At 40.2% G+C, this 26,737-nt stretch overlaps 1 pseudogene; it reads right to left on the reverse strand.

The window, feature by feature from the left end:
* Positions 1-3,398: 3,398 nt before the first annotated feature.
* LOC116633139 overlaps positions 3,399-26,737 on the reverse strand; it is a 69,924-nt pseudogene continuing 46,585 nt past the window's right edge.

Below are 26,737 nucleotides of genomic sequence, written 5' to 3' on the forward strand. Positions count from 1 at the left end.
GATTATGGTGGAGTTAAAAATAGTACATAAGACCTATGATGAGTTTCTATCTAGTAAGCAGTGAAGCTAAATTCAACCTGGGAAGAATTTTTCTTTAGCTAGGGTTGGGGCCAGCTTGAAATAGATCTTTTGGTAACAAAAATGTCAAACACGTACTCCCATACTCATTGTTATTGAAGAAAAATTGAAGTAATCCTGAATGTGTGCTGTTGACTGAGGAGTCCAATGTGGTTTGATAAGGCACATAATTTTATATCTGCTTTAGGTGTCACAGGTAAGTCTTGGTCTACTTGGTAGAGATTTTTGTTTGTTTGTTTTTGTCTGATGGATATATATAGTGTGCAATGTGACCTATACATTATTGCAGGATCTTGACACATGTGTGCTCTTATTTGAGCAGTTACTCCTCGGAAATGAGAAGCTGAGGTAGAAATTGCTGGAGAGGGCCATGAAAGATGCTTCTCCCTTCCTGCAAGAGGAAAGGTTGTGACAAGGAGCTCAAAAGAGTTTGCCATGATTGAACCTGGGTTGGAATTTGAATACCCTACACATGGCATTATTAAGGAAAGTGATGATGTTGGACTATGCGTTTTGATGTTATTGTTGTATTGGGACAGTGTAGGAGAATATGACTTACGGGTGAGGTTTTCTTTCAAGGAGACTGATGTTTCCAACAGAAGTATCCTGAGATGAGACTTAACTTTGGATGGGAGGTGAGAAATGGGGAAGCCAACCATAGATTAAATGGAGAGAGAAAACACTTCCCCTTTTAGGAATTTAAACATAGTTGAACTCCTAGAGGGTGAGTATTCTTAAAAGGATTCACTTTGGTGGGCAATAGCTGATTCTCCAAAAACTGGAAATAACTTGTCCTAAACGATTCCAGATACTTTTTGCTCCAAAAGTTAATTGGGAACAACGGCAATTAGTCCTTCCAGTTGCTTAGGCCAAAAACTTGAAGCCACCCTGGATCCCTTTCTTTTGCTCACATCACATATTTAATCTTCAGGAAGCCATTCTGGCTTTAATATATCCAAAGTATAAACACTTCACAATATTTTCACTGGTACTACCTGGGCTTGATTGCATGATTATTACAATAGCTTGCTAAGTGCTTCCATCTTACTCATGAACAGTCTATCATATTCACATGTCATTCAGTGTATTACTGCTAATTTTAACTCAGTTCATGTGACTAGGCAGCCTCTACACTGTGGTGGCTCCCCATTTCTCTCAAAGTAAAAAAACATGTCCCTTATGGTTTAAATGGTCTAAAATGCCCTATATTATCTTATTAACTGGCTCCCCATTACCTCTCTAAACTTAAATCCCATTTTTCTCTTTTTTATACATTCTGTTTTTACTTTTTGTACTTTTTTTTTTTTTTTAAATGCCAGGCCAGGCATGATGTATTCGAAAAGGTGGATTGAGGAACATCAGGCCCTTGTTCTCCCATGGAGACATAAAATAAAGACCTAGACAGTGACTAACATTATAGGAGTTTTGGGCATGATTAAAAGAACTACAGCAACCAAGAGAATGCCCAGTTAAAAACAAAATTCAAATGGTAGGAACTTTTGTTGTTTTTACTTGCCCTTGTTCCACCTCTTCTCTGTCATAGCATGGCCCAGTTTGGGGATAGCAGTGGGCTGGTCCCTAGTTCCCATCCATGAGCAACAGAGAACAGAATAAATAGAATTTGCAAATATATACCTTGTGCACAGGCTGCCTGAGTGATTTGTCTCTATATCACCTAACTCAGAGCTCAAGTGGCCAAGACCTGTGATTAGCAGTGGGCCTGTGTTGTGAAAGCCAAAATGGGACTACAGACCTGCAGACACAGGGGGAAGGAAATTACACTTCATCCAACAAAGGCAGAATACACAGTTTTCTCAAGTGAATATGGAATATTATCCAGGATAGACCACATTTTAGGCCACACACAGAAACAAATCTTAACAAATTTATAAGGATTCAAATCATACAAAGTATCTTTTCCAATCACAGTGGAATGAAACTTGAAATCACTGCAGCAGGAAAATTGGGAAATCCACAAACATGTGGAAATAAACAAAACATTTTTTTTTTTTTTTAGTATTACCATTTGTTGGTGACAAACACTAAGTTTTACTTACATTCTATGGGGAGAAAAAATTCCAGCGCAAACAATGAATCAAAGCGGTACTTAACTCGCAAGGCTACGGTTCTTTTCATCTGGACCATATGCAGGACCTTAACTGCACACGATTCTGTGCACAGTAACACATCAAAAGCAACACAGTTTCAGAGATAAACACGGGTCATTCTTTTCAGCCCTGCATGGAGATGTAATCAAGTACAAAGCACTCAAGGAAATCCATCTGTGGGTTTATATGTACTACATGGAGACCATATCCTGTAGTGTAGTGAAAGCTACGTGTCCTCAAGAGCCATGTGTATGTACACACGATTTTTTTAAATAATCTTTAAAACAAAGATCAAAGCCTATTTAAGTCCTATTGCATTAACAAAAATAAAATAGAAAAGGAACCAAATGATCATTAAAGTTTAAAATTCCTAAATTGTCCAATTTATACAACCGTGGGAGACTTCATCAAGGACTCTGAGAAGTCCAGGACTGTTTCAGCTAAACCAGAGGGCACACAATTTGCATCACTGAAATGGTCCTGGGTTAGTCCAATAAAACCAAAATGTATAACCACATACACATGGATGTGATCTTTGCTGATTAGATTACTGATAGAGTCAGTCTCAGACACATTTCTAAACTGTGCTATGTAACTAGATACAATTGAGAAACTCTCAGATTAAAATTTATATAGTGTCATTTCAGTCAAAAGAAAATAATAAAACTAAGAATATGTATCTCTTTTGGGAGAGAAAGCCGTGGTGATGACAGTGTAGGTACCACGGGAGGCGGGGGCCAGAGCATGCTAGAATAGTTAGTTGGCACTGAGTAGGAAGCATTTGATTTTCTCTGGTGCATTCGGCTCTGGGGCTGGTCTACGGCCCCGCTCCCCAGCGTGGGTGTCCAGGGTGTGTCCCAAGGGTTTGAGTGAGCCACTCTGAGAAAGGGTCGTGCTCTGTTCCCAGTTTCCTTCACACAGCCCAAAGAGCAGCGGCCACAGCCAAGCACCAAGGGGTCCGGGGCCACTTGACAGGCCCCACTGTGGCCCCCGAGCAGCTGCCTGTGTGTGGGGACAAAACAGCACCTGTGAGCGCAGCCACGGCCACCTCCTGGTGTTCCCCTCTTCTTCACCACTGCCGCCTCTGGTTCTTTACTCAGCATGTCTCTCAGCCCACTGGAGGTATCAGAAATTCCAAATTCTCAAAGCTAAAGTTTGCGTATTTTCAGTATATATGTTGGGGTTTTACAATGGTTTGTGGCCAGAAAAGGTTCAGCACCTCCCACACACAGACATTGGCCCATTTCCTGTTCTTGGCATCTCTGTACTCGGTTGGTCCAACTCAGACAGCAACTTTAAGACGTTCAGTGCAGCCATGTCATGGCAGGACTCCACATCCTTTCCAATACCGTGGCTGATCAGAGGTGCCTGAGAGGAGCAATTGACAAGAGATACAAATTCGTTCTTGTTTTTGGGGAAGTCTTTGTATTCAACCTGGAATCCCTGGACTCTGGAAAGATAGTCCAGCTGCTCAGAGGGTCTTGTAAGAGGTCCATGGGGTACGTGGCCTGAAGAGATGTTATTCTTTAAAATGGTCTGGGCTGTGGGCGAGGTGCCCCCATACAACAACTCACAGGATATCATGGCAGTTTACCGTGGCCTTGGCAGGAGTCGGAGCTGCCCTGGTGAAATCTTTGGCATGGTATCCTTGACTGACTCCTATGGCCTGGGCAACCTCAGGCACCATGGGAAGAATCCCCGCGGGCAGCTGCTGATGACTAAAATAAGGCATCCTAAACTCATCCTCTTTATTGCTAGTCCCATTTTCATCCCCAGAGCCAGGTTCAAAAAAGGTTACTTTTCTTCCATCCCCTGGTTTTTTTATTGGTGTCTTCTCCTCTGATTTGAGGGCTGGTTCGTTGGGCTGAGCCTGTGGGACTTTGAAACCAAGGATCTCCAGCATGTTCTCAGCTGCGTTGCATTTGGCCACCTTCTTGTTGGTGCCTGTTCCTTCTGCGGTATGGTTTTCCACCTTCACCTGCATCACAAACTCTCTGCAGCGCGGGAGGCCTCGCTCTGTGAGGAGCATGTACTCTGGCTCCTTCTCCTTTTTTGCCTGCTGGATCTGGCCCAGTCTGCTGATCGGTTCCTCCCCTGGCTGAAGTCTGTACTGCTCTGCAGCCTATGGATTTTGTTTGGTTTTTTTTTTGATTCTGGGCTTCACTTGCTTCACCGTAGGCAGGGGTGGTAGCTTCTTCAGCTCCTAGAGGATGGCGATAGTAGCGTTTTTCTTTTAAATCTTCTTGCTCTTCCCTTTACCTTCCCCCACAAACTCCCCAACTGGTCACAAAGCTCTTCAAATGGGGGGGTCCACTCTCCCGGACAACCTCAAAAGTCACAGGCAAGTTCCGTTTAAGTGCAACCTCAAACACTTGATTTATTTCCAATTTATTGAGATTTTCTTCTTCTGATTCTCTTCCATTCACCTGCTCGCCTGGCCGCCTCCCCTCCGGCCTCTCGGGCGGGGGCTCGCTCTGCAGGGTCCGCGAAGCTTTCCCAGCGGCATCGTGTCTTGCGGCCTGCCTCGTCTTGCCTTTCCGGTTAAACTGCTCTCCTCCCACAGAAAGCTCAACTTGAAAATGTAAAGGAGGTACTGGAAATGGGTAAAAGTACCTTGGGGGATAAGCACCTCCTTTCATGTTGTAGTTTAAGTGGACTGCATCCTAGAGTAAGGGTCGACAGGCTTATACACTGGGTTTTTTTCCAAGTTTCATGCACAGTGCATTTAGTTCTGCAGTAGGGGTTATGCTTTCTTAAAAAGAGGTGCTCCGGGAATAATGCTGTTTTGGTTCAGTTCTGAGAGGTTATGTGGTTAGGAAACTCCTGGCTGCTGCCCCGAGCTCGGCCCCCAGCCGGCGGTCCTGGGCAGCAGAGGTAGCGGCGGGGGCGGCTAGGGTGGCGAGGAGGAGAAGGAGGAAGGAAGAAGGGAGAGGAGGAAGGGAATGGTGGAGGGAAGGGGCGGAGTGGCCGCAGAGGAGGTGGGCTCTGTGGGGCTGGGGGCTCAGAGGAAGGGCGAGCTGAGCCAGACGCGGCTACCGCGGGCGCAAACGCTAAAGAGTAAACAAAACACTTTTAATCAATGGGTCAAAGAAGAAACAATAAAGGAAATTTTAAAATATCTTGAAAAAAATGAAAACACAACACATCAAAACTTACGGGATGCAATGAAGACAGTGCTAAGGGGGAAATTTATAGCTGTAAATGTTTACATTAAATAAAATATAAAGGAAAGGAGACCTAACTCAAATCAACAACCTGAATTTACACCTTGAGGAAGTAGAAAAAGAGGTTAAAGCCAAAGCTAGTGGAGGAAGGAAATAATAAAAACAAAAATAGAGATAAATGAAATATAAAATAGATAAATGAAATAATAAAAACAAAAATAGAGATAAATGAAATATAAAATAGATAATAGATAAAATAGATAACCCAATAATCAAGTTGGGTTGTTGACAATAACAACAAAATTGACAAACCTTTAGTAAGACTGACACAGAAATAGGGGACTCAAGCAAATAACATCAGAAATGAAGAGGAGACATTACTACCAATTTTACAGAAATTTCACTATCTGTGATAGCTATAGCCTTGCAAAATGCATTTTTTAAAAGTAATAAGACATGAAAGTCAAAATTATTGCTTGATTCATGGGCTTTGGAAATGGTGTTGCATTAGCAGGCATGAAAACAACATCAGTCTCCTTGTACATCTCCATTAGAGCTCTTGAGTGACCTGGTACATTGTCAATGGGCAGTCATATTTTTTTCTGAACAGTAGGTCTGGAAAGATCTATGCACCTCTATATTTATTGTGTGTTATTCCCAAGAGCCAAGATATTGAAGCAATCGAAGTATCCATCCATAAATGATTGGAAAAAGAATGGGATATTACTCAGCCATAAAAAAAGGATATCTTGTCATTTGCAATAACATGAATGGACTTAGAAGGTATAATGCAAAGTGAAATAAGTCCATCAGAGAAAGACAAATACCTTATGATTTCACTCATATGTGGAATTTAAGAAAAGAAAGACACAAATGAACAAAGGAAAAAAAGGGACAAACAAACAAACAAACAAAAAACAGACTCTTAAAAACAGAACACAAATGAGTGGTTGCCAGAGGGGAGGTGGGCAGGGGAAATGGGTGAAATAGGTGAAGGGGAATAAGAGTACACTTATATGGATGAGCACTGAAAAATGTATAGAATTGTTAAATCATTATACTGTATACCTGGAACTAATATAACACTGTATGTTCATTATACTTCAATAAAATATAATAAAAACCCACTGAATTGCACACCTAAGAATGAACTAAATTGAAAATTTTATGTTATACATATTTTGCCACAATAAAAACAATGCTTTAAATGTAAAAAACAAAAAGGGTATCTGGATGGCTCATTCAGTAAAACATGTGACTCTTTATCTTGGGGTCAAGAGTTCAAGCCCCACATTGGGGTGCATATGGCCCTTCTTTTCACTACATCTGTGTCTTTGGGGTAAATACCCAGGAGTGCAATTGCTGGGTCATAGGGTAGCTCTATTTCTATTTTTTTTGACGAGCCTCCACACTGTTTTCCAAAGTGGCTGTACCAAATTGCATTCCCACCAACAGTGTAAGAGAGTTCCCCTTTGTCCACAACTTCTCCAACATTTGTTGTTTCTTGCCTTGTCCATTTTTGCCATTCTAACTGGTATCAGGTGGTATCTCAATGTGGTTTTGATTTGAATTTCCTTGATGGCTAATGATGATGAACATTTTTTCATGTGTCTGTTAGCCATTTGTATGTCTTCTTCAGAGAAGTGTCTGTTCATGTCTTTTGCCCATTTTTTGGCTTGATTATTTGTTTTTTGGGTGTTGAGTTTGAGAAGTTCTTTATAGATCTTGGATACCAAGATCTTGGTATCATTAGCAAATATCTTCTGCCATTCTGTGGGTTGCCTCTTTGTTTTGTTGACTCTTTCTTTTGTTGTGCAGAAGCTTTTTATCTTGATGAAGTCCCAAAAGTTCATTTTTGCTTTTGTTTCACTTGCCTTTGGAGATGTATCTTGAAAGAAGTTGCTGTGGCCGATGTCAAAGAGGTTACTGCCTATGTTCTCCTCTAGGATTTTGATGGATTCCTGTCTCACATTGAGGTCTTTCATCCATTTTGAGCTTATCTTTGTGTATGGTGTTAGAAAATGGTTGAGTTTCATTCTTCTGTATATAGCTGTCCAATTTTCCCAGCACCATTTATTGAAGAGAATGTCTTTTTTTCCATTGCATATTTTTTCCTGCGTTGTTGAAGATTATTTGACCACAGATTTGAGGGTCCATATCTGGGCTCTCTATTCTGTTCCATTGGTCTGTATGTCTGTTTTTGTGCCAGTACCATGTTGTCTTGATGATCACTGCTTTGTAATATAGTTTGAAATCGGGCAATGTGATACCCCCAGCTTTATTTTTCTTTTTCAATATTTCCTTGGTGATTTGGGGTCTTTTCTGATGCCATACAAATTTTAGAATTGTTTGTTCCAGTACTTTGAAAAATGTCGTTGGAACTTTGATCGGGATGGCATTGAAGGTATAGATTGCTCTGGGCAGCATAGACATTTTAACAATGTTTATTCTTCCAATCCATGAGCATGGAATGTTTTTCCATATTTTTGTGTCTTCTTCAATTTCTTTCATGAGTGTTTTGTAGTTCCTAGAGTATAGATCCTTTATCTCTTTGGTTAGGTTTATTCCGAAGTATCTTATGGTTTTTGGTGCTATTGTAAATGGAACCGTTTCTCTAATTTCTCTTTCTATAGTTGCATTGTTAGTGTATAAGAAAGCAACTGATTTCTGTGCATTGATTTTGTATCCTGCCACATTACTGAATTGCTGGATGAGTTCTAGTAATTTGGGGGTGGAGTCTTTTGGGTTTTCCACATAAAGTATCATGTTGTCTGCGAAAAGAGAGAGTTTGACTTCTTCTTTGCCAATTTGAATACCTTTTATTTCTTTTTGTTGTCTGATTGCTGTTGCTAGGACTTCTAGTACTATGTTGAACAGCAGTGGTGAGAGTGGGCACCCTTGACATGTTCCTGATCTTAAGGGAAATGCTCTCAGCTTTTCCCCATTGAGGATGATATTCGCTGTGGGTTTTTCATAGAGGGATTTTATGAACTTGAGGAATGTTCCCTCTATCCCTATACTCTGGAGAGTTTTAATCAGGAAAGGATGTTGTATTTTGTCAAATGCTTTTTCTGCATCAGTTGAGAGGACCATATGGTTCTTCTCCTTCCTCTTATTAATGTGTTCTATCACATTGATTGATTTGCGAATGTTGAACCACCCTTGCATCCCAGGGATAAATCCCACTTGGTCGTGGTGGATGATCCTTTTAATGTATTGTTGGATCCTATTAGCTAGGATTTTGTTGAGGATTTTGGAATCCATATTCATCGGGGATATTGGTCTGAAATTCTCCTTTTTGATGGGGTCTTTGCCTGGTTTGGGGATTAAGGTAATGCTGGCCTCATAGAATGAGTCTGGAAGATTTCCTTCTCTTTCTATTTTTTGAAACAGCTTCAGGAGAATATGTATTATTTCTTCTTTGAATGTTTGTTAGAATTCCTCAGGGAATCCATCAGGCCCTGGACTCTTATTTTTGGGGAAGTTTTTGATCACTGCTTCAATCTTGTTACTGGTTATTGGCCTATTCAGGTTGTCAATTTCTTCCTGTTTCAGCCTTGGTACTTTATAGGTTTCCAGGAAGGTATTCATTTCTTCCAGGTTGCTTAATATATTGGCATATAGTTGTTGATAATAATTTCTAATAATTGTTTCTATTTCATTGGTGTTAGTCGTGATCTCTCCCCTTTCATTCATAATTTTATTAATTTGGGTCCTTTCTCTTTTCTTTTGGATAAGTCTGGCCAGTGGTTTCTCAATCTTATTAATTCTTTCAAAGAACCAGATTCTAGTTTCATTGATCTGATCTACTGTGTTTCTGGTTTCTAATTCATTGATCTCTGCTCTAATCTTAATTATTTCTCTTCTAATGCATGGCTTAGACATCATTTGTTGCTTTTTCTCTAGTTCTTTAAGGTGTAGAGTTAGTTGGTGAATTCGGGATTTTTCTTTTTTTTTTGAGTGAGGCTTGGATGGCTATGTATTTCCCCCTTCAGACCACCTTTGCAGTATCCCATAGGTTTTGGACCTATGTGTTTTCATTCTCATTGTTTTCCATAAATTGTTTAAGTTCTTCTGTGATTTCCTGTTGACCCAAACATTCTTGAACAGAGTGGTCTTTAGTTTCCAAGTGTTTGAATTTCTTCCAAATTTTTTCTTGTGATTGAGTTCCAGTTTTAAAGTATTATGGTCTCAGAATATGCAGGGAATAATCTCAATCTTTTGGTATCCTTTCAGACCTGATTTGTTACCCAGTATGTGGTCTATTCTGGAGAAAGTTCCATGTGTGCTCGAGAAGAATAAGTATTCTGTTGTTTTAGGGTGGAATGTTCTGTATATATCTATGAGGTCTGTGTGGTGTGTCAGTCAAAGCTCTTGTTTCTTTATTGATTTTCTGCTTAGATGATCTGTCAATTGCTGAGAGTGGAGTATTGAGGTCTCCTACAATTAATGTATTACTATCAATATGACTCTTTATTTTGGTTAACAGTTGGCTTATGTAGTTGGCTGCTCCCAAGTTGGGGGCATATATATTTACAATTGTTGGATCTTCTTGTTGGTTAGACTTTTTAAAAATGATATAGTGACTTTTTGTGTGTTTAACTACAGTCTTTAGCTTAAAATCTAATTTTTCTGATATAAGAATTTCTACCCCAGCTTTCTTTTGAGGTCTGTTGGCATGGAAGATGGATCTACATCCCTTCACATTCCGTCTGGATGTAGCTTTAGGTTCAAAAAGAGTCTCTTGTAGACAGCATATGGATGGGTCCTGTCTTTTTTTTTTTTTTATTATTATTATGTTATGTTAATCACCATACATTAAATCATTAGCTTTTGATGTAGTGTTCCATGATTCATTGTTTGCGTATAACACCCAGTGCTCCATTCAGTACATGCCCTCTTTACCAATAATATTTATTTATTTATTTATTTATTTATTTATTTTATGTTATGTTAATCACCATACATTACCTCATTAGTTTTTGATGTAGTATTCCATGATTCCTTGTTTGTGTATAACACCCAGTGCTCCATGCAGAACGTGCCCTCTTTAATACCCATCACCAGGCTAGCCCATCCCCCCACACCCTTCCCCTCTAGAAACCTCAGTTTTTTTCTCAGAGTCCATAGTCTCTCATGGATCGTCTCCCTTCTTGCTATCTTCTTCTCCTTCTTGCTATCTTCTTCTCCTTTTTTCCCCTTCTTGCTATCTTCTTCTCCTTTTTTTTTTTTTTTTTTTTTAACATATAATGTATTATTTGTTTCAGAAGTACAGGTCTGTGATTCAACAGTCTCACACAATTCACAGCACTCACCGTAGTAATACCCTCCCTAATAAATATCACAAACCCACCCCATCCCTCCAACCCCTCACCAATCCAGCAACCCTCAGTTTGTTTCCTGAGATTAAGAATTCCTCATATCAGTGAGATCATATGATACATGTCTTTCTCTGATTGACTTATTTCGCTCAGCATAATACCCTCCAGTTCCATCCACATCGTTGCAAATGGCAAGATTCCATTCCTTTGATCACTGCATAATATTCCATTGTATATATATACACCACATCTTCTTTGTCCATTCATCTGTTGATGGGCATCTTGGCTCTTTCCATAGTTTGGCTATTGTGGATATTGCTGCTAAAAACATCGGGGTGTACGTACCCCTTCCGATTCCTACATTTGTATCTTTTTTTTTTTTTTTAAAGATTTTATTTATTTATTTGAGAGAGAGAGAACGAGAGACAGAGAGCATGAGAGGGAGGAGGGTCAGAGGGAGAAGCAGACTCCCTGCTGAGCAGGGAGCCTGACGTGGGACTCGATCCCGGGACTCCAGGACCATGACCTGAGCCGAAGGCAGTCACTTAACCAACTGAGCCACCCAGGCGCCCCATCCTACATTTGTATCTTTGGGGTAAATACCCAGTAGTGCAATTGCTGGGTCATATGGTAGCTCTATTTTCAACTTTTTGAAGAACCTCCATACTGTTTTCCAGAGTGGCTGCACCAGCTTGCATTCCCACCAACAGTGTAGGAGGGTTCCACGCCAACATCTGTCATTTCCTGACTTGTTAATTTTAGCCATTCTGACTGGTGTGAGGTGGTATCTCATTGAGGTTTTGATTTGCATTTCCCTGATGCTGAGCGATGTTCAGCACTTTTTCATGTGTCTGTTGGCCATTTGGATGTCTTCTTTGGAAAAATGTCTGATCTTGTCTTCTGCCCATTTCTTGATTGGATTCTTTGTTCTTTTGGTGTTGAGTTTGATAAGTTCTTTATAGATTTTGGATACTAGCCCTTTATCTGATATGTCATTTGCAAATATCTTCTCCCATTCTGTCGGTTGTCTTTTGGTTTTGTTGACTGTTTCTTTTGCTGTGCAAAAGCTTTTTATCTTGATGAGGTCCTGATAGTTCATTTTTGCCCTTGCTTCCCTTGCCTTTGGCAATGTTTCTAGAAAGAAGGTGCTGTGGCTGAGGTTGAAGAGGTTGCTGCCTGTGATCTCAGTTAGGATTTTGATGGACTCCTGTCTCACATATAAGTCTTTCAACCATTTGAATCTATTTTTGTGTGTGGTGTAAGGAAACGGTCCAGTTTCATTCTTCTGCATGTGGCTGTCCAATTTTCCCAACACCATTTGTTGAAGAGACTGTCTTTTTTCCATTGGACATTCTTTCCTGCTTTGTCAATAATTAGTTGACCATAGAGTTGAGGGTCCATTTCTGGGCTCTCTATTCTGTTCCATTGATCTATGTGACTGTTTTTGTGCCAGTACCATACTGTCTTGATGATGACAGCTTTGTAATAGAGCTTGAAGTCCGGAATTGTGATGCCACCAGCTTTGCTTTTCTTTTTCAAGATTCCTCTGGCTATGCGGGGTCTTTTCTGGTTCCATACAAAGTTTAGGATTATTTGTTCCATTTCTTTGAAAAAAAGTGGATGGTATTTTGATAGGGATTGCATTAAATATGTAGATAGCTCTAAGTAGCATTGACATCTTCACAATATTTGTTCTTCCAATCCATGAGCATGGAACATTTTTCCATTTCTTTGTGTCTTCCTCAATTTCTTTCATGAGTATTTTATAGTTTTCTGAGTACAGATTCATTGCCTCTTTGGTTAGATTTATTCCTAGGTATCTTCTGATTTGGGGTGGAATTGTAAAAGGGATCAACTCCTTAATTTCTCTTTCTTCTGTCTTGTTGTTGGTGTATAGGAATGCCACCGATTTCTGTACATTGGTTTTATATCCTGCCACTTTACCGAATTCCTGTATGAGTTCTAGCAGTTTTGGGGTGGAGTCTTTTGGCAGTCGCTTAACCAACTGAGCCACCCAGGCGCCCCATCCTTACCATATCATCTGCAAAGAGTGAGAGTTTCACTTCTTCTTTCCTGATTCAGACGCATTTTATTTCTTTTTGTTGTCTGATTGCTGTGGCTGGGATTTCTAATACTATATTGAATGGCACTGGTGATAGTGGACATCCCTGCTGTGTTCCCGACCTTAAGGGGAAAGCTCTCAGTTTCTCCCCATTGTGAATGATATTCGCTGTGGGTTTTTCATAGATGGCTTTTATTGTATTGAGGTATATACCCTCTATCCCTATACTCTGAAGAGTTTTGGTCAAGAAACGATGGTATACTTTGTCACATAGTTTTTCTGCATCTATTGAGAGGATCATATGGTTCTTGTTCTTTCTTTTATTAATGTATTGTATCACACTGATGGATTTGTGGATGTTGAACCAATCTTGCAGCCCAGGGATAAATCCCACTTGGTCGTCGTGAATAATGCTTTTAATGTACTGTTGGATCCTATTGGCTAGTATTTTGGTGAGAATTTTTGCATCCATGTTCATCAGGGATATTGGTCTGTAATTCTCCTTTTTGATGGGGTCTTTGTCTGGTTTGGGGATCAAGGTAATGGTGGCCTCCTAAAACGAGTTTGGAAAATTTCCTTCCACTTCTATTTTTTGGAACAGTTTCAGAAGAATAGGTATTAATTCTTCTTTAAATGTTTGGTAGAATTCACCTGTGTAGCCATCTGGCCCTGGGTTCTTGTTGTTGGGAGATTTTTGATGACTGCTTCTATTTCCTTAGTGGTTATAGGTCTGTTCAGGTTTTCTATTTCTTCCTGGTTCAGTTTTGGTAGTTGATACATCTCTAGGAATGCATCCATTTCTTCCAGATTATCTAATTTGCTGGCATAGTGTTGCTCATCATATGTTCTTATAATTGTTTGTATTTCCTTCGTGTTGGTTGAGATCTCTCCTCTTTCATTCTTGACTTATTTATGTGGGCAGGTCTGTTGCCAATCTAATGTTTCTACCATTGAAGGTTACAGATCTCTTCTCCCAAGCTGCTTTCAGGATTTTCTCTTTGATCTGAGACTCATATGTTTTACTATTAGATGTTGGGGTGTTGACCTATTTTTATTGATTTTGAGGCGTGTTCTCTGTGCCTCCTGGATTTTGATCCCTGTTTCCTTCCCCAAATTAGGGAAGTTCTCTGCTATAATTTGCTCCAATATACCTTTTGCCCCTCTCTGTCTTTCTTCTTCTTCTGGGATCCCAATTATTCTAAAATTGTTTTATCATATGCTATCACTTTTCTCTTAAATTCTGCCCTCGTGATCCAGTAGTTATCTCTCTTTTTCTCAGCTTCTTTATTTTCCATCATTTGGTCTTCTATATCACTAATTCTCTCTTCTGCCTCATTTATCCTAGCAGTTAGAGCCTCCATTTTTTAAAAAAATTTTTTATTGTTATGTTAATCCCCATACATTACGTCATTAGTTTTAGATATAGTGTTCCATGATTCATTGTTTGTGCATAACACCCAGTGCTCCATGCAGAACGTGCCCTCCTCAATACCCATCACCAGGCTAACCCATCCTCCCACCCCCCTCCCCTATAGAACCCTCAGTGTGTTTTTCAGAGTCCATCGTCTCTCATGTTTCTTCTCCCCCTCCGATTTCCCCCCCTTCATTCTTCCCCTCCTGCTACATTCTTCTTCTTCTTTTTTTCTTACTTAACATATATTGCATTATTTGTTTCAGAGGTACAGATCTAAGATTCAACAGTCTTGCACAATTCACAGCGCTTACCAGAACACATACCCTCCCCAGTGTCCATCACCCAGTCACCCCATCCCTCCCACCCCACCCCCCACTCCAGCAACCCTCAGTTTGTTTCCTGAGATTAAGAATTCCTCATATCAGTGAGGTCATATGATACATGTCTTTCTCTGTTTGACTTATTTCGCTCCGCATAATACCCTCCAGTTCCATCCACGTCGTTGCAAATGGCAAGATCTCATTCCTTTTGATGGCTGCATAATATTCCATTGTATATATATACCACCTCTTCTTTATCCATTCATCTGTTGATGGACATCTTGGCTCTTTCCACAGTTTGGCTATTGTGGACATTGCTGCTATAAACATCGGGGTACACGTACCCTTTCGGGTCCCTACTTTTGTATCTTTGGGGTAAATACCCAGGAGTGCAATTGCTGGATCATATGGTAGCTCTATTTTCAACTTTTTGAGGAACCTCCATACTGTTTTCCAGAGTGGCTGCACCAGCTTGCATTCCCACCAACAGTGTAGGAGGGTTCCCCTTTCTCCGCATCCCCGCCAACATCTGTCATTTCCTGACTTGTTATTTTTAGCCATTCTGACTGGTGTGAGGTGGCATCTCATTGAGGTTTTGATTTGCATTTCCCTGATGCTGAGTGATATTGAACACTTTTTCATGTGTCTGTTGGCCCTTTGGATGTCTTCTTTGGAAAAATGTCTGTTCATGTCTTCTGCCCATTTCTTGATTGGATTCTTTGTTCTTTTGGTGTTGAGTTTGATAAGTTCTTTATAGATTATGGATACTAGCCCTTTATCTGATATGTCATTTGCAAATATCTTCTCCCATTCTGTCAGTTGTCTTTTGGTTTTGTTGACTGTTTCCTTTGCTTTGCAAAAGCTTTTTATCTTGATGAAGTCCCAATAGTTCATTTTTGCCCTTGCTTCCCTTGCCTTTGGCGATGTTTCTAGGAAGAAGTTGCTGCGGCTGAGGTCGAAGAGGTTGCTGCCTGTGTTCTCCTTTAGGATTTTGATGGACTCCTGTCTCACATTGAGGTCTTTCAACCATTTGGAGTCTATTTTTGTGTGTGGTGTAAGGAAACGGTACAGTTTCATTCTTCTGCGTGTGGCTGTCCAATTTTCCCAAAACCATTTGTTGAAGAGACTGTCTTTTTTCCATTGGACATTCTTTCCTGCTTTGTCAAAGATTAGTTGACCATAGAGTTGAGGGTCCATTTCTGGGCTCTCTATTCTGTTCCATTGATCTATGTGTCTGTTTTTGTGCCAGTACCATACTGTCTTGATGATGACAGCTTTGTAGTAGAGCTGGAAGTCTGGAATTGTGATGCCGCCAGCTTTGCTTTTCTTTTTCAAGATTCCTCTGGCTATGCGGGGTCTTTTCTGGTTCCATACAAATTTTAGGATTATTTGTTCCATTTCTTTGAAGAAAGTGGATGGTATTTTGATGGGGATTGCATTGAATGTGTAGATTGCTCTAGGTAGGATTGACATCTTCACAATATTTGTTCTTCCAATCCATGAGCATGGATCATTTTTTCATTTCTTTGTATCTTCCTCAATTTCTTTCATGAGTATTTTATAGTTTTCTGAGTACAGATCCTTTGCCTCGTTGGTTAGATTTATTCCTAGGTATCTTATGGTTTTGGGTGCAATTGTAAATGGGATCGACTCCTTAATTTCTCTTTCTTCTGACTTGTTGTTGGTGTATAGGAATGCCACTGACTTCTGTGCATTGAATTTATATCCTGCCACTTGCCTGAATTCCTGTATGAGTTCTAGCAGTTTTGGGGTGGAGTCTTTTGGGTTTTCCACATAAAGTATCATATCATCTGCAAAGAGTGAGAGTTTGACTTCTTCTTTGCCAATTTGGAAACTTTGATTTCTTTTTGTTGTCTGATTGCTGTGGCTAGGACTTCCAATACTATGTTCAATAGCAGTGGTGACAGTGGACATCCCTGCCGCGTTCCTGACCTTAGGGGGAAAGCTCTCAGTTTTTCCCCATTGAGAATGATATTCGCTGTAGGTTTTTCATAGATGGCTTTTATGATATTGAGGTATGTACCCTCTATCCCTATACTCTGAAGAGTTTTGATCAAGAAAGGATGCTGTACTTTGTCAAATGCTTTTTCTGCATCTATTGAGAGGATCATATGATTCTTGTTCTTTCTTTTGTTAATGTATTGTATCATGTTGATTGATTTGCGGATGTTGAACCAACCTTGCAGCCCAGGGATAAATCCCACTTGGTCATGGTGAATAATCCTTTTAATGTACTGTTGGATCCTATTGGCTAGTATTTTGGTGAGAATTTTTGCATCCATGTTCATCAGGGATATTGGTCTGTAATTCTCCTTTTTGATGGGGTCTTTGTCTGGTTTGGGGATCAAGGTAATGCTGGCCTCATAAAATGAGTTTGGAAGTTTTCCTTCCATTTCTATTTTTTGGAACAGTTTCAGAAGAATAGGTATTAATTCTTCTTGAAATGTTTGGTAGAATTCCCCTAGGAAGCCATCTGGCCCTGGGCTTTTGTGTTTTGGGAGATTTTTGATGACTGCTTCTATTTCCTTAGTGGTTATAGGTCTGTTCAGGTTTTCTATTTCTTCCTGGTTCAATTTTGGTAGTTGATACGTCTCTAGGAATGCATCCATTACTTCCAGATTATCTAATTTGCTGGCATAGAGTTGCTCATAATATGTTCTTATAATTGTTTGTATTTTTTTTGGTGTTGGTTGTGATTTCTCCTCTTTCATTCATGATTTTGTTGATTTGGGTCATTTTTCTTTTCTTTTTGATAAGTCTGGCCAGGGGCTTATCAATCTTGTTAATTCTTTCAAAGAACCAGCTCCTAGTTCCGTTGATCTGTTCTATTGTTCTTTTGGTTTCTATTTCATTGATTTCTGCTCTGATCTTTATTATTTCTCTTCTCCTGCTGGGTTTAGGCTTTATTTGCTGTTCTTTCTTCAGGTCCTTTAGGTGTAGGGTTAGGTTGTGTACTTGAGACCTTTCTTGTTTCTTGAGAAAGGCTTGTATTGCTATATACTTTCCTCTTAGGACTGCCTTTGCTGTATCCCAAAGATTTTGAATAGTTGTGTTTTCATTTTCATTGGTTTCCATGAATTTTTTTAATTCTTCTTTAATTTCCTGGTTGACCCATTCATTCTTCAGTAGGATGCTCTTTAGCCTCCATGTATTTGAGTTCTTTCCGACTTTCCTCTTGTGATTGAGTTCTAGTTTCAAAGCACTGTGGTCTGAAAATAGGCAGGGGATGATCCCAATCTTCTGGTACCAGTTGAGACCTGATCTATGACCTAGGATGTGATCTATTCTGGAGAATGTTCCATGGGCACTAGAGAAGAATGTGTATTCCGTTGCTTTGGGATGGAATGTTCTGAATATGTCTGTGAAGTCCATTTGGTCCAGTGTGTCATTTAAAGTCTTTATTTCCTTGTTGATCTTTTGCTTAGACGATCTGTCCATTTCAGTGAGGGGGTGTTAATGTCCCCCACTATTATTGTATTGTTGTCAATGTGTTTCTTTGCCTTTGTTATTAATTGCCGTATATAATTGGCTGCTCCCATGTTAGGGGCATAGATATTTACAATTGTTAGATCTTCTTGTTGGATAGACCCTTTAAGTATGATATAGTGTCCTTCTTCATCTCTTATTACAGTCTTTGGTTTAAAATCTAATTTGTCTGATATAAGGATTGCCACCCCAGCTTTCTTTTGGTGTTCATTAGCATGGTAAATGGTTTTCCACCCCCTCACTTTCAATCTGGGGGTGTTTTTGGGTCTAAAATGAGTCTCTTGCAGACAGCATATCGATGGGTCTTGTTTTTTAATCCAATCTGATAGCCTGTGTCTTTTGATTAGGGCATTTAGCCCATTTACATTCAGGGTAACTATTGAAAGATATGAATTTAGTGCCATTGTATTGCCTGTAAAGTGACTGTTACTGTATATTGTTTGTGTTCCTTTCTGGTCTATGTTGCTTTTAGGCTCTCTCTTTGCTTAGTGGACCCCTTTCAATATTTCTTGTAGGGCTGGTTTCGTGTTTGCAAATTCCTTTAGTTTTTGTTTGTCCTGGAAGCTTTTTATCTCTCCTTCAATTTTCAATGACAGCCTAGCTGGATATAGTATTCTTGGCTGCATATTTTTCTCATTTAGTGCTCTGAATATGTCCTGCCAGTCCTTTCTGGCCTGCCAGGTCTCTGTGGATAAGTCTGTTGCCAATCTAATGTTTCTACCATTGTAGGTTACAGATCTCTTCTCGCGAGCTGCTTTCAGAATTTTCTCTTTGTCTCTGAGACTCGTACGTTTTACTATTAGATGTCGGGTGTTGACCTATTTTTATTGATTTTGAGAGGGGTTCTCTGTGCTTCCTGGATTTTGATGCCTGTTTCCTTCCCCAAATTAGGGAAGTTCTCTGCTATAATTTGCTCCATTATACCTTCTGCCCCTCTCTTTCTTCTTCTTCTGGGATCCCAATTATTCTAATGTTGTTTCGTCTTATGGTATCGTTTATCTCTCGAATTCTGCCCTCATGATCCAGTAGTTGTTTATCTCTCTTTTTCTCAGCTTCTTTATTTTCCATCATTTGGTCTTCTATCTCACTGATTCTTTCTTCTGCCTCATTTATCCTAGCAGTTAGCGCCCCCATATTTGATTGCACCTCATTAATAGCCTTTTTGATTTCGACTTGGTTAGATTTTAGTTCTTTTACTTCTCCAGAAAGGGTTTCTCTAATAACTTCCATGCTTTTTTCAAGCCCAGCTAGTGTCTTTAAAGTGATGATTCTGAACTCTAGATCTGACATCGTACTAATGTCCGTATTGAGTAGGTCCCTGGCAGTCGGTACTACCTCTTGTTCTTTTTGTTGAGGTGATTTTTTCCATCTTGTCATTTTGTGCAGAGGAGAATAGATTAATGAGAGAACAAATTGCTAGCAGGTAACAACGTCCCCAGAAAATATACTCTAAACAAATCAGAAAAGACCTGAAGCAGTGGGAAAAGAAAGGGAAAGAGAGAAAAAAGAAAAAGAAAGAAAAAACGAAAAAAGAAAAAGAAAAAGATAAAGATAAAAACAAACAAAAGCAGAACAAAACAAAACAAAACAAAAACAAAATGTGATCAAATATGATCAGGCTGGTTTATAGATCAGTGCCACACAGTAGATTTTGGGTGTATTTTGGTCTGTTAAAAGAAAGTGCCTCCCAAAATTTTAAAGAAAGAAAAACTTATATATGTACAAAAATAAGGGTTGATATGATGAAGGGATGAAATATGAATGTAAAGATGGAAAGTATAAAAAATTTTAAAAAAGGATTTGATAAGTTGTTTGAAAAAAGAAAGAAGAGGATTAAAAAAAAAGAAAGAAAGAAAAAAGGGAGAGAATGTGATCAGGCAGGGAAGTAGAAAAAAACCATACACTAGAGATTTAGAGTATATTTTGATCGTTAGAAGAAACTATCTCAAGATTTTAAATAGAGAACAACTTATATATATATATGCCAAAAATACGGGTAACTACTCTGAAGGGATAGAATATGACTTTAAAAATGAAAAATAAAAATGTTTTTTTTTAAAAAAGGGATTGATAAGATGTTGGTTGAAAAAGGGAAAAAGAAAAATTCAAAAAAAAAGAAAAAAAGAAAAAAGAAAAAAAGTTAAAAAAAATAATTAACTTTGAAAGACTAAAGAATCATGGTAAAAAAAGCCATGAATTCTATGTGCAGTATTCCCCTAGCACTGGAGTTCTGCCGTTCTCATTGATCGGTAAACTTGGTCTTGGTTGGCTGTTCTGGCTGATCTTCTGGGGGAGGGGCCTGTTGCCGTGGTTCCCAAATGTCTTTGCCGGAGGCAAAATTGCCCTGCCCTTGCCGGCCCGGGCTAAGTAATCTGCTCGGGTTTGCTCTCCAGAGCTTTTGTTCCCTGCGAGCTTTCCATACAGCTTTGGAGGCGGAGAGTGAAAATGGCGGCCTCCCAGTCTCCGCCCCGGAGGAGCCGAGAACTCGGGGTCCCGCTTCTCAGCGAGCCCCCAGAGAAAAGCAGTCAGTCACTCCCGTCTCCCCGGTCTCCGGGCACACTCCGCGCTCACCCGGCCTGTGACCGCGCCTTTCTATCTGGCACCGGACCCCGGGTGGAGTCTCCAAACCCAGCAGATTCCTGCGGTGCGCTCCCGCGCCGCTCCTCCCGGGGGAGGAAGGTGAGTCTCCCCGGATCTGCCACTTGTTGGGTCCCTGCTGGAGGAGCAGTTGCCCGACTGTGCCGCGGATCACGGTTTATAGCAACCCCGAGCTGAGAGCCCGCGCCTGGGCTCCGTCTCTGCAGCCGGCTTCCCTGCTCCGGTACCTGGGAGCTCTGCGTCACTCAGGCACGCCCGGTCTTTCTGTGACCCCGAGGGTCCTGAGACCACACTGTCCCGCGAGGGTTCCACCCCCCACTTCGCCACCAAAGTGACGTCCCTCAGCGGAGCAGACTTCTAAAAGTTCCGATTTTGTGCTCCGTGGCTCTATCACTTGCCTGAAGCGGCCGACGGAGGCCCCTCCCCCGCCGTCTATCCTCCCGAATAACGCCTCGGATTCACTTCTCCGCATGTCCTACCTTCCAGAAAGTGGTCACTTTTCTGTTCAGAGAGTTGTTGCTATTCTTTTCTTCGATCTCCTGTTGAGTTTGTAGGTGTTCAGAATGGTTTGATCCCTATCCAGCTGATTCCTGAGAGGAGAGGAAATCCAGGTCTCCTACTCCTCCGCCATCTTGCTCCGCCCCCCTAGAGCCTCCATTTTTGATTACACCTCATTAATAGCCTTTTTGATTTTGACTTGGTTAGATTTTAGTTCTTTTATTTCTCCAGAAAGGATTTCTCTAATATCCTCCATGCTTTTTTCAAGCCTAACTAGTATCATTAAAATCATCTTTCTGAACTATAGTTCTGACATCTTACTAATGTCCATATTGATTAGGTCCCTGGCAGTTGGTACTGCCTCTTGTTCTTTTTTTGACATGATTTTTTTCTGTCTTGTCGTTTTGTCCAGAGGAGACCAGATGAATGAGAGAACAAAATGCTAACAGGGTTATAACGACCCCAGAAAAATATACACTAAACAAATCAGAAGAGACCTGAAACTGGGGGAAAGGAAAGGGAAAGAAAGAAAAAAGAAAAAAAAAAAAAAAAGATTAAAAAAAAAAACAGTATATGATCAAATATGATCTGGCTGGTGCATAGATCAGTGCCACACACTGGATTTTGGACGTAGTTTGGTCTGTTAGAAAAATGTGCCTCCCAAAATTTTAAAGAAAGAAAAACTTATATATGTACAAAAATAAGGGTAAATACAATGAAGGCATGGAATATGAATGTAATGATGAAAATTATAAAACATTTTATAAAAGGAATTGATAAGATAAGAAGTTGGTTGAAAAAAGAAAGTAGAGGAATTTAAAAAAAAGGGAGAAAATGTGATGAGGCAGGAGACTAGAACAAAGCCATACACTAGAGATTTAGGGTATACTTTGGTCTGTTAGAAGAAATTGTATACCAAAATTTTAAAGAGAGAACAACTTATATATCTATACCAAAAATAAGGTTAACTACTACATAGGGATAGAATATGACTCTAAAAATGAAAAATAAAAAAGATTTTTTAAAAAAGGGATTGATAAGATGTTGGTTCAAAAGGGGAAAAAGAAAAATTTAAAAAAAAAACAAAAGAAAAAGAAAATTAAAAAATTAACTTTGAAAGACTAAAGAATCAGGGAGAAAATAGCCATGAATTCTATGTGCAGTATTCCCCTAGTGCTGTCATTCTGCCGTTCTCATTGATCAGTAAACTTGGTCTTGGCTGGGTGTTCTTGCTGATCTTCTGGGGGAGTGGCCTGTTGCAGTGATTCTCAAATGTCTTTGCCAGAGGCGGAAGTGCCCCGCCTTTGCCAGGGGCCGGGCTAAATAATCTGTTCGGGTTTGCTGTCGGTAGCTTTTGTTCCCTGCAAGCTTTCCCTACAGCTTTGGAGGATGAGAGTAAAATTGGTGGCCTCTCAATCTCCCCTCTAGAGGAGCCGAGAACTCAGGGCCCCACTCCTCAGTGTGCCCTCAGGGAAAAGCAGTCAACCACACCTGTCTTCCCCGTCTCCGGCAGCACTCCATGCTCACCCAGCCTGTGTTTGAGCATTTCTATCTCTGGCACACGACCCCGTTTGGAGTCTTCAAACCCGGTAGATTCCTGTGGTGCACTCCCGTGCTGCTCCTCCCAGGTGAGGAATGGGAGTCTCCCCTGATCTGCCACTTGTTGGGTCCCTGCTGGAAGAGCAGTGACCCAAATGTGCCGTAGATCACGGTTTATGACAACCCTGAGGTAAGAGCCCACTCTTTGACTCCTTCTTTGTAGCTGGGTTCCCTGCTCCAATACCTGAGAGCCCTGCCGCACTCAGACACCCTGGTCTTTCTGTGACCCCAAGGGTCCTGAGACCACACTAGCCCAGCGAGGGTTCCACCCCCCCCCCCCACTTAGTCAGGGGAGCAACGTCCCTCAGCAGAGCTGACTTCTAAAAGTTCCGATTTTGTGCTCTGCTGCTCTATCACTTGCCAGTAGTGGCTGACGGAGGCCCCCTCCCCCGTCATCTATCTTCGTGAATATCAAATCGGATTCACTTCTCCGCCCGTCCTACCTTCCAGAAAGTGGTCACTTTTCTGTTCAGAGAGTTGCTACTATTCCTTTCTTTGATCTCCCATTGAGTTCGTAGGTGTTTAGAATGGTTTGATCCCTATCCAGCTGAATTCCTGGGACCAGACAAAACCCAGGTTTCCTTCTCCTCTGCCATCTTTCTCCTCCCCTCCTAACTCTGGGTCCTATCTTTTTATACCATCTGCATCCCTGTGCCATTTTATGGGAGAATTTAGGCCATTCACGTTGAGAGTGATTATTGAAAGATATGATTTTTATCATGTTGCCTGTGAAGTCCCTGTTGCTATAGATTGTCTCTGTAAATTTCTGCTCTATATCACTCTTGGGGTCTTTCTCCTTTTATAGAACCCCCCTTAATATTTCTTGCAGGGCCATCTTAGTGGTCATATATTCTTTCAATTTCTACCAATCTTGGAAGCTCTGCATCTCTCCATCCATTCTAAATGACAGCCTTACCAGATAAAGTATTCTTGGCTGCATGTTCTTCTCATTTAGTACCCTGAATATGTCTTGCCAGCCCTTTCTGGCTTGTCAGGTCTCTGTGGATAGGTCTGACATTATTCTGATGTTTTTCCTTTTGTACATAAGGAATCTCTTCCCCCTAACCGCCCTTAAGATGGTTTCCTTGGTTCTAAGATTTGTGAGTTTTATTATTATATGCCGGGGCATTGGTCTGTTTTCCTTGATGTTGGGAGCCGTCTTCTCTGTCCCTAGGACACAAATGTTTTTTTTCATTCCCCAGATTAGGGAAGTTCTCAGCTACAGTTTGCTCAAACATATCTTCTAGTCCTCTCTCTTTCTCCACCCCCTCAGGAATTCCAGTAATTCTGACATTGAACATTTCATGGTGTCACTTATTTCTCTAATTCTGTTTTCATGGATTTTGAGCTGTTTCTCCCAGGCCTCCTCTTTTTCCTTATTTTATTATCGATTGGTTTTTTAGATCACTGATTTGTTCTTCTGCCTCGTTTACCTAGCTGTTAGAGTATCTAGATTAGATTGGATCTCATTGATAGCATTTTTAAATTCTGCCAGTTCAGCTTTCATTTCTGGCCTTAGAGACTCTATGTTGCCATTAATTGATTTCTCCATTCTAGCTATCATCTTCATAACTGCTTCCCTGAAGTCCATTTCTGACATCTTGGTTATATCTGTATCCATTTGTAAATCTATGGCAGAAGTTACAGTGTCTGAGTCTTTCCTATTTTGGGGGTTCCTCCTCCTAGTCATTCTGTTGAGGGGTGGTTGAGGGAGTACAGAGTCCAAATTATTGACGACAACCCAAGCAAGATGCACCTGTTTTATAGGGACCTTAGAGTTGTTGGCCTCTTGTTCTCCCAGCCTGTCTTCTGGGGGAAGGACCTGCTGTGCTGTTACTCAGGCAACCCTGTGTAGGCAGAGTTGCCCTGCCCCCTGTGTGGGGGACAGGCTCAGTGAAAAACAGTTTTTTGGGGCTTTTGTTCTCTAGCCACTTTCCCTGGTGGATTTCTACATCTCTTCTGAGAGTCAGAGGAGAAGAGACCATTTCCAACCCTGTGCCTCAGAGCAGAGAGATCACAGTCTATTCTTCAGTGAGCTCTCCAGGCCACATTATCTCCGTTTCTGTCTGTGCTGCTAAAAATTGCAACGTCCTGGGTTGTGTGCCCCAAAGAAGCACTCCCAGTCCTCACCTCCAGGTCAGGGCACATCTCTGCCTTATGTACTTCTAAAACCACCAGCTGCCCCCATTTTGCATGCACAGCCCCACTGTTCCAGGTTTCAGTGGGGGGGGGGGCTGCCCTAAAGTCCTTTCCCCACTGCTACTTGTCTGCAAGTCTGTGCCCTGTCCCCAGCGCGGGAGGCTTTTGTGCACCACTGGTGCATGATCCCCACGGCTCCCTCCCCCTTCTGTTTATCTACTGATATCTGCCTGCAGAATCACAGCTCCCCGCTTCATACCTCAAAACCAACTGCCTATGATATTCGGTTTGTAGAGATCCAGATATATCTTCTTACATCTCTGGCTGATTTCGTGGATGTTCAGAGTGGTCTGGTAGATATCCAGCTCAGTTCAGAGGACCAGTTGGAATAGGGTCCCCTACTCCTCCACCATCTTTTCCCCACCCTCCCCTTTTTAATTTTTCAAGAAAGCATACAATTTAGTTCTAAAATTTAATTTTACTTTTAAGGTAGCTAAAAATTAAAGAGAAAATTATGACATAAGTCAAAACTTTTCTGATGAACCAGTTATATATTCTTCCATACTGAAAGTGTAAATGTGGAAACAAAACAGCCAAGAAAATAGAATAATGCATAAAAATATGTAAAAAGATATTAAAAGAACATAGAAAACAAGTAACATAATTCATGAGTTAAGTCTTTCAAAATATATATTTTAATGAACATCTTTTGAAGATAGCCATGTAATTTTTCTAAAGCATTTTCCCTTTGAAATTGCAATAAACTGTTGGAGATAACATCACCAAATACATAGTTCAGCTGCAGAACACAATGCATTTGGGTATAACTTAATGGTTTACATGTTAATTTTCTCATCTCACTCTGATGAGCAGAAAAATGCTTTAATATAAATGCAGTTAAGTTTGTCATTTTATATCTACTCAACATAGTTCCCCAAATTTATTATGGGTATCATCAAATTATTCCTAGCAATTTCAAAGCATTCAGGGAAGAAAAATATGTCAAGTTGAAAAAGAAGTAGAACTTTCCTCAACATAATTAATGTCCATCTTTATTTTTATTTTGTGATCAATTATTTTAAAAGGTTACAAGATAATGCAATAAAATTTTGATTGATACACATAACCAATATCTTAGCACTTCAGGAGGTAAAACAAATTTCAATAAAAGCAATCATAATAAATTCTACCAGAAAAGAGAAAATAACTAGTTCAACTGAGATTTCTCACTGGGCTTAAAAAGGTATGAAATTAAGGGCAGAGGAAAAAGCATTACAATCTATGGCTATAGGATGCCCCAAAATGTGATTGATTTACTCTGTTTTGGGACAAATTTTCAAGCCTATTACTTCACCTTGTGTTACACAAAAGGATTATTTTATTTGAAGGTTTCTTGTGATTGTCTAATTGTATATAAATGTGCCTCTTCTGGCTAAAGACTCACCCTAGGCTCAGGTATAAAAACCGTAGGCAATTCTTAACTCAATCCTGATTCAAATGCTTGTTTGTAGTTCTGCTCTTATAAATAAGACTTTGCTAATTTAATCTGAGATCCTGGGCATTCCTAGATATACTAATTTTTAAAAATCTTGTCATGTTCTAAGCAGTTAGATGTGCAGGATCCATGTATAATTGTGTATATGTATACATAAATACTTTAAGTATCCCTGACAGTCCACCAGACCTGATTCAAATAATAAAAGGCTTCCTGTTTTACAAATTTTAAAAAGTACAAAACTATGTACCATTAATTACAAAACATAATAAGTAAATAATTTTCTGAACACTTTAGGCCATTTGCTAGGCCCTGGAGAATAAGCACTATCTGTGATGTCCAGTGGCAAGGATCAGAAATGTTGGGAAAATGTCCTATGGGAGACAGTCTTGTATATTAAGAGGATGGCAGGAGTTCACTATTTTAGAGCAAAG

This window comes from Phoca vitulina, unplaced genomic scaffold (assembly GCF_004348235.1).
Source record: "Phoca vitulina isolate PV1807 unplaced genomic scaffold, GSC_HSeal_1.0 scaffold1, whole genome shotgun sequence".
In the NCBI taxonomy this organism is placed as follows: Eukaryota; Metazoa; Chordata; class Mammalia; order Carnivora; family Phocidae; genus Phoca; species Phoca vitulina.